Genomic DNA, 14,347 nt, shown 5'->3' with positions numbered 1-14,347 from the left:
TTCCTTCAATATCGACGTCAATCGATACATGCTTCCTGTTAATTATCTTCTGTTAAAGTATAAATAACACCAAAAAAAAAATAATAGTTAGACATTTGGAAAAACATAGTAAGGAGTGCAGTAATCATAAGAAATCATAAAACTAGAAATATAACAAACGAATGGCAGTGGAAAAAATTGATTTCAAAAACACAAATAAGAGACTGTGAATGGCAGTGGAAAAAAATGCTAATGGCGTGCAAACAATAGACTATTTTCAGCAGACTTTTTTTTCTTTTTAAACAAGTGCAAACAGCAGAATGTGAATGACGTGCAAATAATAGGGATATTGAGATATCGGTATGACAACTGTACCAACCTGAAATATTGAAGCAATCAAATATTTAGAAGCATCGTAGTGAATGAAGCACAGTAGTATTAGGGTGTGAACGAACGAAGATGTATGAATGTAAGAACGTTAAAAGTAGCAGAAATTGGAAGAAATGGAGATCATGAAATTTGAATATTTTTTAATAATAATATTGGTAAATAAAGAAAATCAATCTTTTAAAAGATTTGGAGGAGTGAATTAAGGGATTTGAATTGACCATTAATATGGGGTCCATGTTAATTAAATGATTGTGATATTAATTTATGGAAATAACTATTTTATATTCAAAAAACAAAAAACTATAATAAATGAAAATGCAATAAGTAGGGGTAAATTCGGAATTAAACTAAAATCATACCTGCAAAAATCTAAAAGTGAAATTATAAAAATTTAGATATGTAAATAAGTTTCTAAGACAACCCTCCAAAGATATTATCTCAGTTAAAATTGATAGATTTGAGAGCTCTTGGGGCAGACCTATCGACTAGGCATGGGGCCTTGTAGTATCTCCTACCATGAAGTTTTATGTTTCAAACCTGTGGGTGAGTTTAATACCAAAAATTTTTATATCTATTGGGTCTGGACTTTGGAGTGGGTGTCTCTCATTGTAGGAGTAAAAAAGTTAGAGTGCTTGAAAAACAGTATTTTTTGTTTTCTGTATTTTTAGATATGTGTTCGGTAACAAAATTTGTAATTAAATCTCAATTTAAAAAATTGTTTAACAGGTGTTTATCAATATATTCGTAAATTAGTAATACCTAATAACTAAATATTTAGTTTAATCTAAGATAATATATTAACATTTTTGTTATGAATTTTGTATAATTATTGTTTTACAATGTTATATAATTTATAATATATTATATTTTACCTATTTTAATTTTAACAAAAATAAAATAAGTTTATAAAATGAAATAATATATTTATGAAAGTTTTTTATTTTGAAATTCTGTATCTAAAATTTTCAAATTCCAAATTTGAAAATACCAAAAACATAAAAAAGTGCATATTCACTGCATCAATTGATTCATTGAATTCAAATAAATAGAGCTATTGATTCCAAATTATAAAAACATAAAAGTTTGATAGATTAAGTCCATTTAATTAAAGCTTCAAAGATATGATGATATAATTTATAAATTTGTATATTATATGATGTTTGGACTTATTTAAAAAAAAAAACATTACAGTAGTTAATAAAAAAAAAACAAAGAATATGAAACAATAATGATGATTTCTATTTTGCGTTGGTTCCATTTTTGACAATTTCAATTCATTTGAAGGTTTTTGTTTTTTTCCTTAAGTTGAAAATGAAGAAAATAGGTGATATTAACAATCATGATAGTTTGACAAATAGTTTCATTGATAAAACATTTACTTAATAGAATAAAAGGTTGGTAAAAAGCTACTGGATAATAATAAACCATTGATTGATCACTTCACATGTCAACAGAGTTGGTCAATCTTTTTGGCCATTGTCACCCTCATCATCTCCACTTGATCAGCTAACTTGGACCTTTTATTTTGATTCCAATGCTCATCATTTTGACTCTTTTAATGTCTTCTGAGAATTTCTTTTTCTTCTCTGTATAAATAATTTGAGAAGATACGTGCCTGAGCCTAAGTTGGAATCGGCCACGTGAGCGATTACCTGAGTAAGACCAAGCACATCAGATCCAAAGTCGAGCATGCTGAATTAATGGACCAAGCGCACCTTTGCGATCTGGGGAGGCACAACCAGTTACGCAAATATTCATTGAGATTCTTGTGATTACATTACGTGCTTCATATGCATTTGCTCTTATTTTAAATACTAACTTAAACATCAAAGTGCATTTAGCAGAGCACCAGTATGGTGCTAGATTAGTGTATCTTGGTCAAGCTTGGGCTAAGAGATAATATGTACGTGGCATTGATGTGATACCCTATTCTTGAACCATAATGGACAAAATATATATGTAATTAGAATTGGAAACATGTTTGATACCGCTATGTCCTATTATCTGCTCTATGCAATACGCAATACACAATACCTATTTCAACAAACTTAGGTAAACATATGCTCAATGAGTAAGTCAATACACATATTCAAACTTATGATGTCATCCTATGCTTAAAAAAAGTCATGATATCATCTATCAAAATAATGTCTAGGACTAAACATGGGTTTTAGTCCCTAATGTTTGAGTGGTTTTTTAATTTAACTTCTATTGTTTAAAAGTTTTAATTTAGTTCTTAAGTCTTTTTCTTCTTTATTGTCCAAACGCTTGCCACTGTGTCATCCCCGAGAGACAATTTAGTTCCTTAAGTTTTAACATTTTTTGAATTACATGAAGGTTAAAATTTGCTTATATAAACTTGCATGACATGATATTTAGTGAGTTTGTAGAAATTTAGAAGAGAAGAATTTTTTTAATTCGTTCTCTGAAATTCTAAGAATTTGACAAAATTTTCAAAAAAAATTTCCTTCTGAGTAGAGTTCCTTTTATACAAATTTTCCAACTTATTATTATTTTTTTAGTACAACAAATGTGCGGATGAATTAAATTTTTAATTTCTAGAAAAGAAGTAAGATGTTTTAACCACATAGTCAACTTATTTAGTATCATATCATGCAGGTTTATCATAAGTCAATTTTAACATTCACCCACATGAATGGACATAATATTAGTATTAAACAAAAAAGTGGAATGCTTATCTGTTATTTTAAATATTTATTATGAATTTTTTACTATAAATTTTCTAAAAATATCTATCGACATTTTCATAAAATTGAGTAGGAATCTCGACATTTTTATCCACGTTTCAAATCTTGTTATTATGTTAACATCAAAGGAAATTTCCTTGAACCATAGTACAAGCTAAATCAGAAAGCCCTTTTAAAAGGAACTTTCCAAAAACAACTTTTTATTAGCTAACATTATCTGAACCCATCACATTTTATTTATTACTTTATTAAGATTAGTAACCATATAATAATTATAAAGTTTTACACATATTTAAATCTCTTTAAAATTAAAACTAAAAAAATATGATTAAAAATATCACTTATAATGCATGTGTTAAAAGATTAGTTTAAATAAATACTTCAAACTTTTATGACTTTTATAAAATTAACTTTCTTGGCACCTAAAAACTAAATAAAATTTTGGCTTAAATCCATATTTGTCTCGAGACTAAAAAAAAAAAATTGATTTTAGCTTGTCAATTTTAAAAATAACTATTTTGTTCTATAGATTTTCAACTTCTACTTAGTCACTAAACTTAATAAAATATAATTTTAATTTTAATTTTTACTATTATTTTACCACCGAATATCCACCCAACCAGTACTTATTTCAATTAAATGATGTGAATACATGTCAATGTTGGTACATCAATATACATATACTAAACTATATCTATTATTTCTTTTAAAGTCTAGAAATTATTGATTTTTTACTTGAAAACTTTTAAAGACTAAATTGATGGTTTGTTATTATTATTTTTTATGATTTAAGGGACTAAAATAGATGCTTCGAAAGTTTATGAACCAAAATGGAACAAATTTCAAAATTCAAGAAAAAAGGAAATACCTCGAAGACCACACAATAGAATAAACCTAAAAGTTTAACGATTGAAATATAAATTTGAAAATTTAAGAACACAAATAAAAAAATGTATTTTTTACTTTGGTTCATGTACTCTAAGAAGATTATTTTGGTCACTATATTTTCAACTTACTAACTCTAAGGAAATTGGAGTTTCCGAAAATTGAATATTTTGTATTCAAAGTCTCTTTAGGGCTTCTGAATACAAATTTATGGCTATATTTGAAGAAATTTAGTGAATAAACTGTCATGTTAAAATTATAATTGAAATAAATAAAATAAAAATGAAAATTAGGGGAGCCCAAAAGTATATAGGAACCAAAATAAACGTTTTGAAAGTATAGAGACTCAAATTAATAAACGTTGAAAACGTAGGGTCCAAAATAAGTGTTTAAAATAAACCAGACCTGAAGATACAGGGACGAAAATATTATTTAATGCTAAAATAATTCAATAGAAAGCAAAAATGAGAGATTTTTTTTTTCTTTTTAGTAGAAAAAGCAAAAAGTAAGGTGAGACGCGGCTTGAGAATTGGTTATGACTTTATGATTTCCATTTAGTGAAAGACTTTTAATTTTATAGTAAAAGATGAGTCAATTTGGGCAAAAGGCTTTAAAGAGGCCTAAAGATTTTGCTTCCCTTTCCTTCAACATCAACTCAAATTTCAAGCCACAATAAAAATAATAATACAAAAAACAGTTCTAATGATCCAAAGTAAACCCCTTTTCCGGGATTTTAGTGGACAAATAAAGTTTATAAAAGAAAAATTAGTGGACAAATAAAGAGTTAAGTAAACGAAAATGACGTTGTGAATATTACGGCTTGTGACATGCCAACTGGAATAACATAGCTCAATTGATTAAGGTATATATTATCGACTACAACGTCAAATGTTCGAATCTCTACTCCCACATGTTGTTGAGCAACTTTTTTTTTCTTTGTTCTAAGAATGACTAGAACAAGTTTAATATAATATACACACATACATATAGATGTTCAAAATGCGATTGAGTTAAAACGAAATTACAAAAATAGCAAAATAAATATTAATATTTTATTAAAGAACATTATTTTATTAGATCATTTGTTAAAATTTATATTTAAATTTTGGTTTAAATACTATGTTGGTACCTGTAATTTCGACTTTGATTCATTTTGGTCATGCTCTCAAAATTTCTGTTTTGGTCCCTATATTTTCAACTTTTGTCTATGATATTAAAAAATTAAAAAAAAAACTCCCTTCTTTCAATGAATTTTATTGATTCGTTTGTCGAATTAAAGTGAATTTGAAAGCAGATTTAAAAAAATAAAGTAATTCGAAAACTTTAAAAAAAATGACAAATTGATGATACTAGATTACAAATCGTCTCATGAAGAGATGGTATTTAACTATTTATTTTTATATCAAAATATTAATATCTCTTAAAATCGTTTGTCCAAAAAGATTATCTCATTCAAAGTATATCTAAATTCATGGAAAGAACAAAATTTAAAAAAAAGAAAAGCATAATTTTATTTCATATTATAAAATTAAAAAAAAAAAAAGAAAGAAAAGAAATCAAACACCCAAGTAAGTTTGAACAATTCATAGATCTTTTTTTAGTCCTTTTGTGAAGGAAGAAGACAACATAAACTCAACCCCAAAGTTGATTTTGCAATATAATTAATGCATAAAAGTGGAAGGAAAAAAATGAAAAAGTTGAATTATGTTATGTTTTCCTTTGTTGGGTGGTGGGGGTAGGGAGGACCACTTATGTTGACTTTTGCCTTTGCATGGAACATTCATTGAGATGGTTAGGTAGCCTTATTTTATTATTTTTTTTATACGATAAAAATTCCAACCCCGAACTTTTGGTTGGAAATATATGTTCAAACTAGTTGAATTAGGTTTAAATCCGCGGTTTAATTTTCAGCTTTAACTTTTATTTCTTTAATTTTTTTTAATGTTAATGCAAATTTTAGAAAAGGTGACCGCATATTTAGGCTCCAAAATTAATAAGAGATAAAATGTTAATTAATATTAACAAGCTAAGCATAGCTCAACGGCAAGAGGTTGTGATTTCAATCTCTCACCCCAACATGTTTTACTAAAAAAAATGTTAATTAATATTAGAGAGAAAATAATTTGAATTTAAGATTTTCTGACTCCTAACTTTGAAGTTTAAACGGATAAACCATATCATCCAAGTTCAAAACCATAGCTCATATATATTTTTCTTTTAGTATAACACCTATTTGGAGCTTCCAAAATTTGGATGAGATGGATTTTGGGTGGACAAATAAGAATAATAGTAAGTAGTATTTATATATACACACACTTTGTTATGAAGTTTAAATATTAAAACTAGACATTTGGACCAAAATTACCATTTTTTTTTTAAATTGAAGACTAAATTTGATATACTTTTAAAAGTTTATGACAAAAATAAAGTTTAAACTATATTTTTTATATATTTTTTTCACTCTATTTCGAAATGCAAAATGATTCCCTACTTCTTCTTTCTTTTAGTAGTAATTAAACCTAACATTATTTTTACCTCCAGATAAAAATGAACCGAAACATTTGTGTCATGCTCAAGTTGGCAATTAAACCTTAATATAATCACTAAACTTAAGGTTAAATTTTGAGTATAGTTTTAAAAATTCTCATGATCATTGGTTTCACTTTAAAATGGGAGCACCATAATCTATCAGACATTTTCAACTAAAATAATACTTTAAAAATGGAGCGAAATTTAAGTTTTGAATACTATTTTGATATCTATATTTTCAAAATGTCTATTTTTGACTATGTACTTTTAAAAAGTGATCATTTGGTTTGTAAAATTTTAACACAATTTTATACCTAATGGATACTCTTTAATAAAATTTAGGTTATATTTCAAAAATTTAGTGAATAAAGTGTCCTGCTAAAATTTTGGTCAAAATAATTAAGAAAAATGAAAACGAATGTATCCAAATATTAACTTTTCAAAAGTACATAGACAAAAGAAACGTTTCAAAAGTATATGAATTAAAAAAAAGTTAAAATTATGGAAACGAAAGTGGACGTTTTAAAATTACAAGGACCAAAATAAACCAATATCGATAGTATTGGACCAAAATAGTATTTAAACTTTTTTTTTCCTAAATAATGTGTCCCACCATACCTTCCAATATCATCAAAAACAAAATAACCATATAAGCTGATCAATGTAGATCTTTGAATTATTTACTATACCATATTTCAATTACCTACTTCTCACTAATGTGAAAAATGTTTGACAAACTTCAATAATTTAAAAGAAAATAGAGCATAATGAAAACTTTAAAGAGTATAAAAATGAAATTGACAAAATAGTTTAAATATAATATCACATGTTTCCATAAATCCGTGTTGGGAAATTAACGGTCATGGTATCATTTCTCCTTCTACGGTTATATCCAGTTACGTAAGTCAATCACACAACAGGGAAAGCAATAAACGACATAAGATTTATACTGGTTCACCCCAACAGTTTATGCGCTATGTTCAGTCTTCCACTCAGATATGAGTTCCATTATAATAGAGATGAGATACAAAACATTCAAATATCTCACCCGATATTTGCCCTCTAGAAGTCCCAACAAAAGCTCCCTAGCTTCTATAATAATACTATATTTAGGTATAGGAATGAAAACGCTCAAGGAATAATCAAGATACAATACCCCAATAACGATGATCTTGATCTCCTCAATCTGTGCTACCGATGTCGAGTCGTCGCCACAAATCAGCTGCCAAAACACCCCAAAGTCGGCTGTTGAAAAACCCTTTAATTGCTACATTTTGACGGCTCAAAAAACCTAAAATCGAAGCTATTGCTTTTATAAAATTGCGATACAGCACTATCGCGCTGTTCTCGGTGCCATGACGCTACAGACGGAGAATCGTTCGTGCGCGCATGGCGCTGTCCCCTAGCACTGCGGTACTGCTTCCTCGACCCTCTTGACCTATAGTGTCCCAATTCACCTGTTTTCATCTCTGCTTTATCTCGATGCGTCCCGACTTGATCCCGACTCGTCCCTAGCTCGTTTCGACGTTGTTTTGGCTCCACCAATCCCAATATAACGTTGAATTAAGAGGTGTTTGGTAAAGTTCTATATTTTTTTACTCAACAAGTAGATGGGGTGAGATTCAATCTTCCAACTTTTTGATCTATATATACCTTATATCACTTATTCAAGTTGGTAATTGTTTGTATTATATTTTAATGACTAAATTGACATAATATTTATATCATACGGAGTAAAAAAACCCAAAGCTTACATTCAAAATCAAACTAATATATATTTTTCGGACAACAAATGGAATTATATGATATTTGATTGCTTCAATTTAGTTGCATTTGGTTTGGTTTTTTAAAGTTATCTTACATCAATTCTAGATGTCCTTCAACTAATTATTGATATTATATTATTTTGTGTAGGATTTGTTTGAATTAATCTTAAATGGTTGTTGACAATCTTCTCATTATTTTCTACCTAAAAAGTGACTAACTCTAGAGTTTGACAACAATAGACAAATTGCTTGAAATGTGTTTTCTAAGTTGAGATAATTGGGATTTCCAAGTTTTTATTATTCTTTTATTAATTATTTTTATTATTATTTTTTTTGCCAAACTTGAATATAGTTTAACTGGTTGGGACACATATTTCCGACCAAAAGAGTGTTAGCTCGAATCCCCACCCCATATATTGTACTAAAAAGAAGTATTTAATTTTTCCTACTAAAAATATATAGTTGAACAAAGATTTGAATTCCAAAGGAAAGTTTTAAGACTGAGCATAGCTCAATTGGTTAAGGTGCCAATTTTTTATCAAAATGTTGTGAGTTCGAATACTTATTACTATTATTCCTTCGGCTAAAAAATTTGGCACTAAATTCGAAATTAAAAAAATAATAATTTGAAGAGTAGAAAATTAAGAATTTTAGAAAAATGAGTAGAGAACTCAATTTTACATTACATAAAATTGAAGAAATTAAAACACAGATTTATAACTACCAAAACACTAACTTAACTCTGAAAATAATTAAACTGATTACAAAATGGCAGCACCACCTTTTTTTATGAAACAGGGAAATAAAATCCAAAGAATTGTTGTGCATTTCTAGCTAATAATAAAATAGAAGAGACTTCTAATTCTAATTATCATTGCAAATGTATCTCAATTTTTTGAAAATAATATCAATGGATATTCTTAGAAAAATATAAAATTAAAAAATTCATACCAAAGATTTAAATTAACAAATAAATATTTTATCATTTTTAAATAAATTTAATTGTCGGAGGTTTCAGCTTACATGTGGCAAGATATGGATAGATCTAAAACGTGATACGTGCCTCATTTATAAGAATAGTCAAAGTATCGTTGCCCCGGTACATGTTATGTGCCGAACCAAGCCCTCTTTGGTTGTTGAAGCGTTCCAAGTCTTCTTATAATCTCGTTCCCATATTACTGGTTGAACCGACTACCTTACCTCGGCTCAGCCCCATCTTCGGTATACTCCACGACAACACCTTAAATAGCTGTTGAGGTCTTGTCAGGAACACTGTTGGAGATTTTGCCTATAAATAGAACCATTCCGCTCCATTTTGAGGTACGCGAATACTAAATTCTCTCTAAGTTTAGTTCAGCTAGCTACTGACTTAGCATCGGAGTATCTTCTGTTTTGCAGGTCACTCCTGTTTTGCAGGTCACCCTTCTAGTTCATCTTTCGAGCAGTCTTCAGTCCGAGTCGAACTATCCAGATTTGATCATTTTCTTGATCAAACAATAATTATTAATATATATATATATATATATATATATAATTGATTTCTATAATTATTAATATTAATATTAATGTCAAACTTATAGATATATAAAAACGTTACGAAACGTGGAAGAAATTTATTATCCCGACCACCATTCAAATTCTACCGCATCAAACAAAAATAAATAACTCAAATTAAATAGTGCAAATAAAAAAAATGTTTCCCAAAAGGGACTTTGTGCCCCATGTGTGTGTCACTGTTTGTGTGTTACATCATCCATCCAAATCCAACCATATATATAATAAGTCAGCTAAATGCTTTTTCATTAAATGTTCTATCTAATTAACCCAAACATCTTACATTGCACCTATTACTTATACTTGAACAACCAAAGGTTAGGATCATAAAAAAAAAAAAAAATAGTTTAATAACTCTTTAATTTTTTGTACCTACTCATATCTATGTTTTTTTTTATTTATTTTTTCAATTTGTAAAATCGCTTTTGAAATCTTAGCCAACCACTTTATAAGAAACCTAATATTTAAAAAAAAAGTAAAAGATTGCTTAAAGACATGTAAGTGATCTGCATGACATCGAAATGAGAGAGATCTCACAGCTATGCAAGCATGAGTTATAAAAGACTTTAAACTGTTTAAAGTTTACTACCCATACAAGTAAGGTGCACTTTCTAACCTTTCTTTTTCGTGGCCCTCTGTTGGAAACTATATAGTTAAGTTTGGATAATCTTCATTCCCGAATGCAGCTCAAAGTCAAGTAAGTGACGTATCTAGGTGGTAGAGGATGGAAGGAATGATGGGAAGCCATGATCCTTTTGTGATCAGTTAGAAGGTCTGCCATAACTATTAGAGAGGTCTAGTTTCATATTTAGAATTCTAGAAGTCTAGGTAAGGGCTCAAAATCTTTAAAGCAAGACAATCAGCTACATTGTTAAAATTTCTAATTCTATATCCCTATTATAAAAATTTCTACTAAAACAACATCATTTACCCATATATAAAGATAAGCTTTAACGAGACTTCAATTAAGAGAGTCAATTTTTAATGAGATTTTCATCTGGTTTATTGAGTCAAACTTTTAATCACGTAAGCTAGAATATTCGATCTATCAAACTCCAACTCATCATTAGCAAATTTGATACCTTCACGAGCAACTTCGACTTCAACTACAAACTACGGTTCGAAAATCCTAACCCCGAACCACCTCTTAATGTTTTTGTTATACATATCTTTATGAAACATTAAAGAGAATGAAAAGTTGTGTTATTAAAGGGGGCCCTATTTGGTTTGAGGTTCATAAAGATAAAAAGTTGGAAAATGGCATTAAAGCAATCAATAATTCCTTCACCCATAAAACAAGAGGCTGTGGAATAAGTGAGAGTTTTGGATGAGGTTGCCTTGTATTGTAGAAGAAAACAGAAGACTGATTTTGAACAGCGTTTTCAAATTATTGGCTCTGCTGTGCTAATAAATGTTGGTCGGCACTTGAAACCCCACCTCACAATCATCAATTAATGCTTTTGCTAAGCACCAACGCCAATAAATTTTGTTTTTTTACCTTGCTCGGTTAAGACATATTTTTTATATAAAAAAAGTCGTGGATTTCCACCCTACGTGTTGTTGTACTAAAAAATACCAATAAATTTAGTCTACTATTTACTTAGTCTAGACCATTAAAATTAAAATTAAAATACTATTTTGATTATGTACTTTCAACTTTGATTTATTTTTGTTTGTTTGTATCGCAATTGCAGCTTTCAAAGCCATTTCCTCTCAATCTTATCACACACAATAAAATTCAAATTCAAGGTCATGAGCTCCTTTTACACCAACCTTTGAGATAAATTGAACAAGTATGGCCGCCCTCTATTGGGATGTACTATTAAACCAAACACTCCCTCATTCTACTTTTCTGGGACAATTTCTAACACTTGGAGCGCACTCCTTTGGTGTATCTTTCCGATATGGGACAAAATTCAATTATAATATTTTGCTAAAACCCAACCGCTTGTACATGTATCTCAATTTTATTTTATCAAATGTTAATTTTACTTTTAAAAAAGTTGAGCATCTCCCAAATACTATAATAATTTATATTAATCAAAAAATAAATGGTCTATAAAATAGTAAGTGATTTTTAGATATAATTTGATAATTATTAATTTTTATGATAATTCGTGTGATTTACGAATTTGGGTAAATAAATTTTTTTTATAGATATAATTTGTATCATCTACGTGAAAGTGGGTGTAGGTTAATTAGTGGGTGTGTAGGATGACTTTAGATGAGAGTGGGTGAGTTTTAATAGGTCTTTAATTTTTTAATATAAAAATATAATTTAGGTATTACATGAAAAAAAAAAAAGATAATTTAAGTATTACATGAAAATTTAAAAAAAAAAGATAGTTTTATTACATAAAAAAAAAACCAAGGTTAATATATAAGTATAGAATATCAACCATATAAATTAATTAATATGACGTAATTGTACTAAAAAAATGATGTAATTTATAATTCATTTTCCTTCTTAAACCATCCCCTTTCATTCTTTTCGCCAAAGATCCAATGGCCCAAATTAAACCTGAATTTAATTCTCTTTCAACTTCATCTCCCTCGTATTTAAACATCTTTCTTCTTTTAAAATGAAATAACAATTCTCCCTACATCTCTCCCAAATCTTCCATTGTTCTTCATCTTCTAAAATTTCAATGTTATTATAATTTCTTGTAAGAGAATTTTTATTTTGAGAGATCTTCAGCTTCTAATTTTATTTTTACTTAGCAATTTGAAGGCTTTATTTTGTAAGATTTTTCTTACAAAATTTGTGAGTTAAATTTGTAGATCTACTATTTGACAGAGTTTGTAAGATCGTTCTTCAAATTTTAAATCTATTATATTATAGGGTTACTTTTGAGTCCGAAAAAAGAGTGTTGTAACGGTTTGATCCTCAGCCATAGAAAGAATTGGGTTTGTTCTTGTTCTCGAAAAAAAAACATTGTACCGATTGGACTCTAAGTCGTGAAAAGAGTTGTGTTCTTCGATCGAATACACAAGAGGAGCTTAGGAAGTGTACTATAAAATTACCCGTGTCATTTCTCTAACCATTTATTCTTTAATTTGTGCCATTAATTTTTCCTTGTCATAAATAAGCATGAAATTAATTGCTGGAATTTGTTATTGTTTATGAGGAACTAATTAGAGTGCTTGAAATGTATTTCTAATTTATTGAATAATTTGTGTTAAAATTATTAATTTGTAAAAAGTTTACTTATTTATTTAAATTGGGTCCACCATGTAAAAATAATAATTAAAATTTCGTTTAATCTTATTCACCCCATCTAGGATTGTCATAATGATCCAACGGAAATGTCTAACGATATTTTTATAGATGGACCTAATTAGATTAGAGATCGTTTGGTATATCTATGATAGCTTTTTAAACTAGAAGGTCAAAATCTACAAATTGAGCCAAGTAAAAGGTAAAATAGTAATAATTATACTAAATACTTTTAAGGAGGTTGATCAAACCGAACTCAAAACGTACTCTCATTTACCAAGCTAAACGTCGCCAAAACTCGTTCTATCCATAATCATTTTATTCACAAGATTAAAACTCTAAGCTCAAAGATGAAACTAAAAGACTTATTATCTCCAATTAAAGTGACATAATTAATCCAAAATAAATATCTAAAAAAATAAGAACTCAATGCCATCACATCGGCCAAAAAAATAAAGGCTTAAATATGAAAACTAACAAAATTAAAAGAGTAAAATTTGTTATGGAGAACAAAAACGACCCGAAACGGGACAAGGAGTTGAAGCCCGAGATCATCGATTAGGGGAGATCGGCCCGTGACGTAACGGGCCGGCCCAAATAACGACCTAGCGCCGGGGTAGAGAACGAGGAAAGTGACCGGCGAAGAACCAACCGGGCCGAGAGGGCTCGGTCCCGACCCCTGCTCAGCCCACGGTCCAGCCCATGAATCTCCCCCCTACGATCTACGATCCCTCGGGCCTTGCAACGCCGAATTAGGGTTTGACTACGGAGGTTCTAGAATCATCTTCACAGCTATAAGTAGCAGTGAGATCCAACCCTGAAGAGGCAAGTGACTTATCCCTAGCTAACTATTTTCTCAACTCTCCTTCGCTAACTTAAGCATCGGAGCCCATGTGACTAAGGTCACACCAGTTTAGATCGGTTTGATTTTGTAGGTATCGGTTCCTTTATCATCGAGTTAGGTGTGTGCGAGAAAAAGAGCTGGAGGGTCAAAATCCATGCATCAACAATTCGCGTCGTCCATGGGGATAATTTAATAAAGCAAGATTCGTTGAAGCGAAATCCCGATCCGAGGCGAAATCCCAATCCGAGCGAAATTCCAATCTGAGGCGTGTAGAGTGAAACAGCCGACCATTCGGGTGAGGTAGGACCGAGCTCTGATCATCGACTTGATCTGAAAGCGACATGAATCTTGATGAAAGCCATCAATGCTTCGAAAGAAGAGCCTGAAAGAAGCGGCCGATCACTCGGGTGAGGCAAGACTGAGCTCTGATCATCGCTTTAATCCGACCACCCTTGACAGGGGAGAACCAGCATCG

This window comes from Momordica charantia (assembly GCF_013281855.1).
Source record: "Momordica charantia cultivar OHB3-1 chromosome 3 unlocalized genomic scaffold, Mcharantia_2.0 BLBB01000003.1, whole genome shotgun sequence".
Taxonomy (NCBI): domain Eukaryota; kingdom Viridiplantae; phylum Streptophyta; class Magnoliopsida; order Cucurbitales; family Cucurbitaceae; genus Momordica; species Momordica charantia.
The sequence above is the reverse complement of the archived record's forward strand: the minus strand, read 5'-3'. Positions refer to the sequence as shown.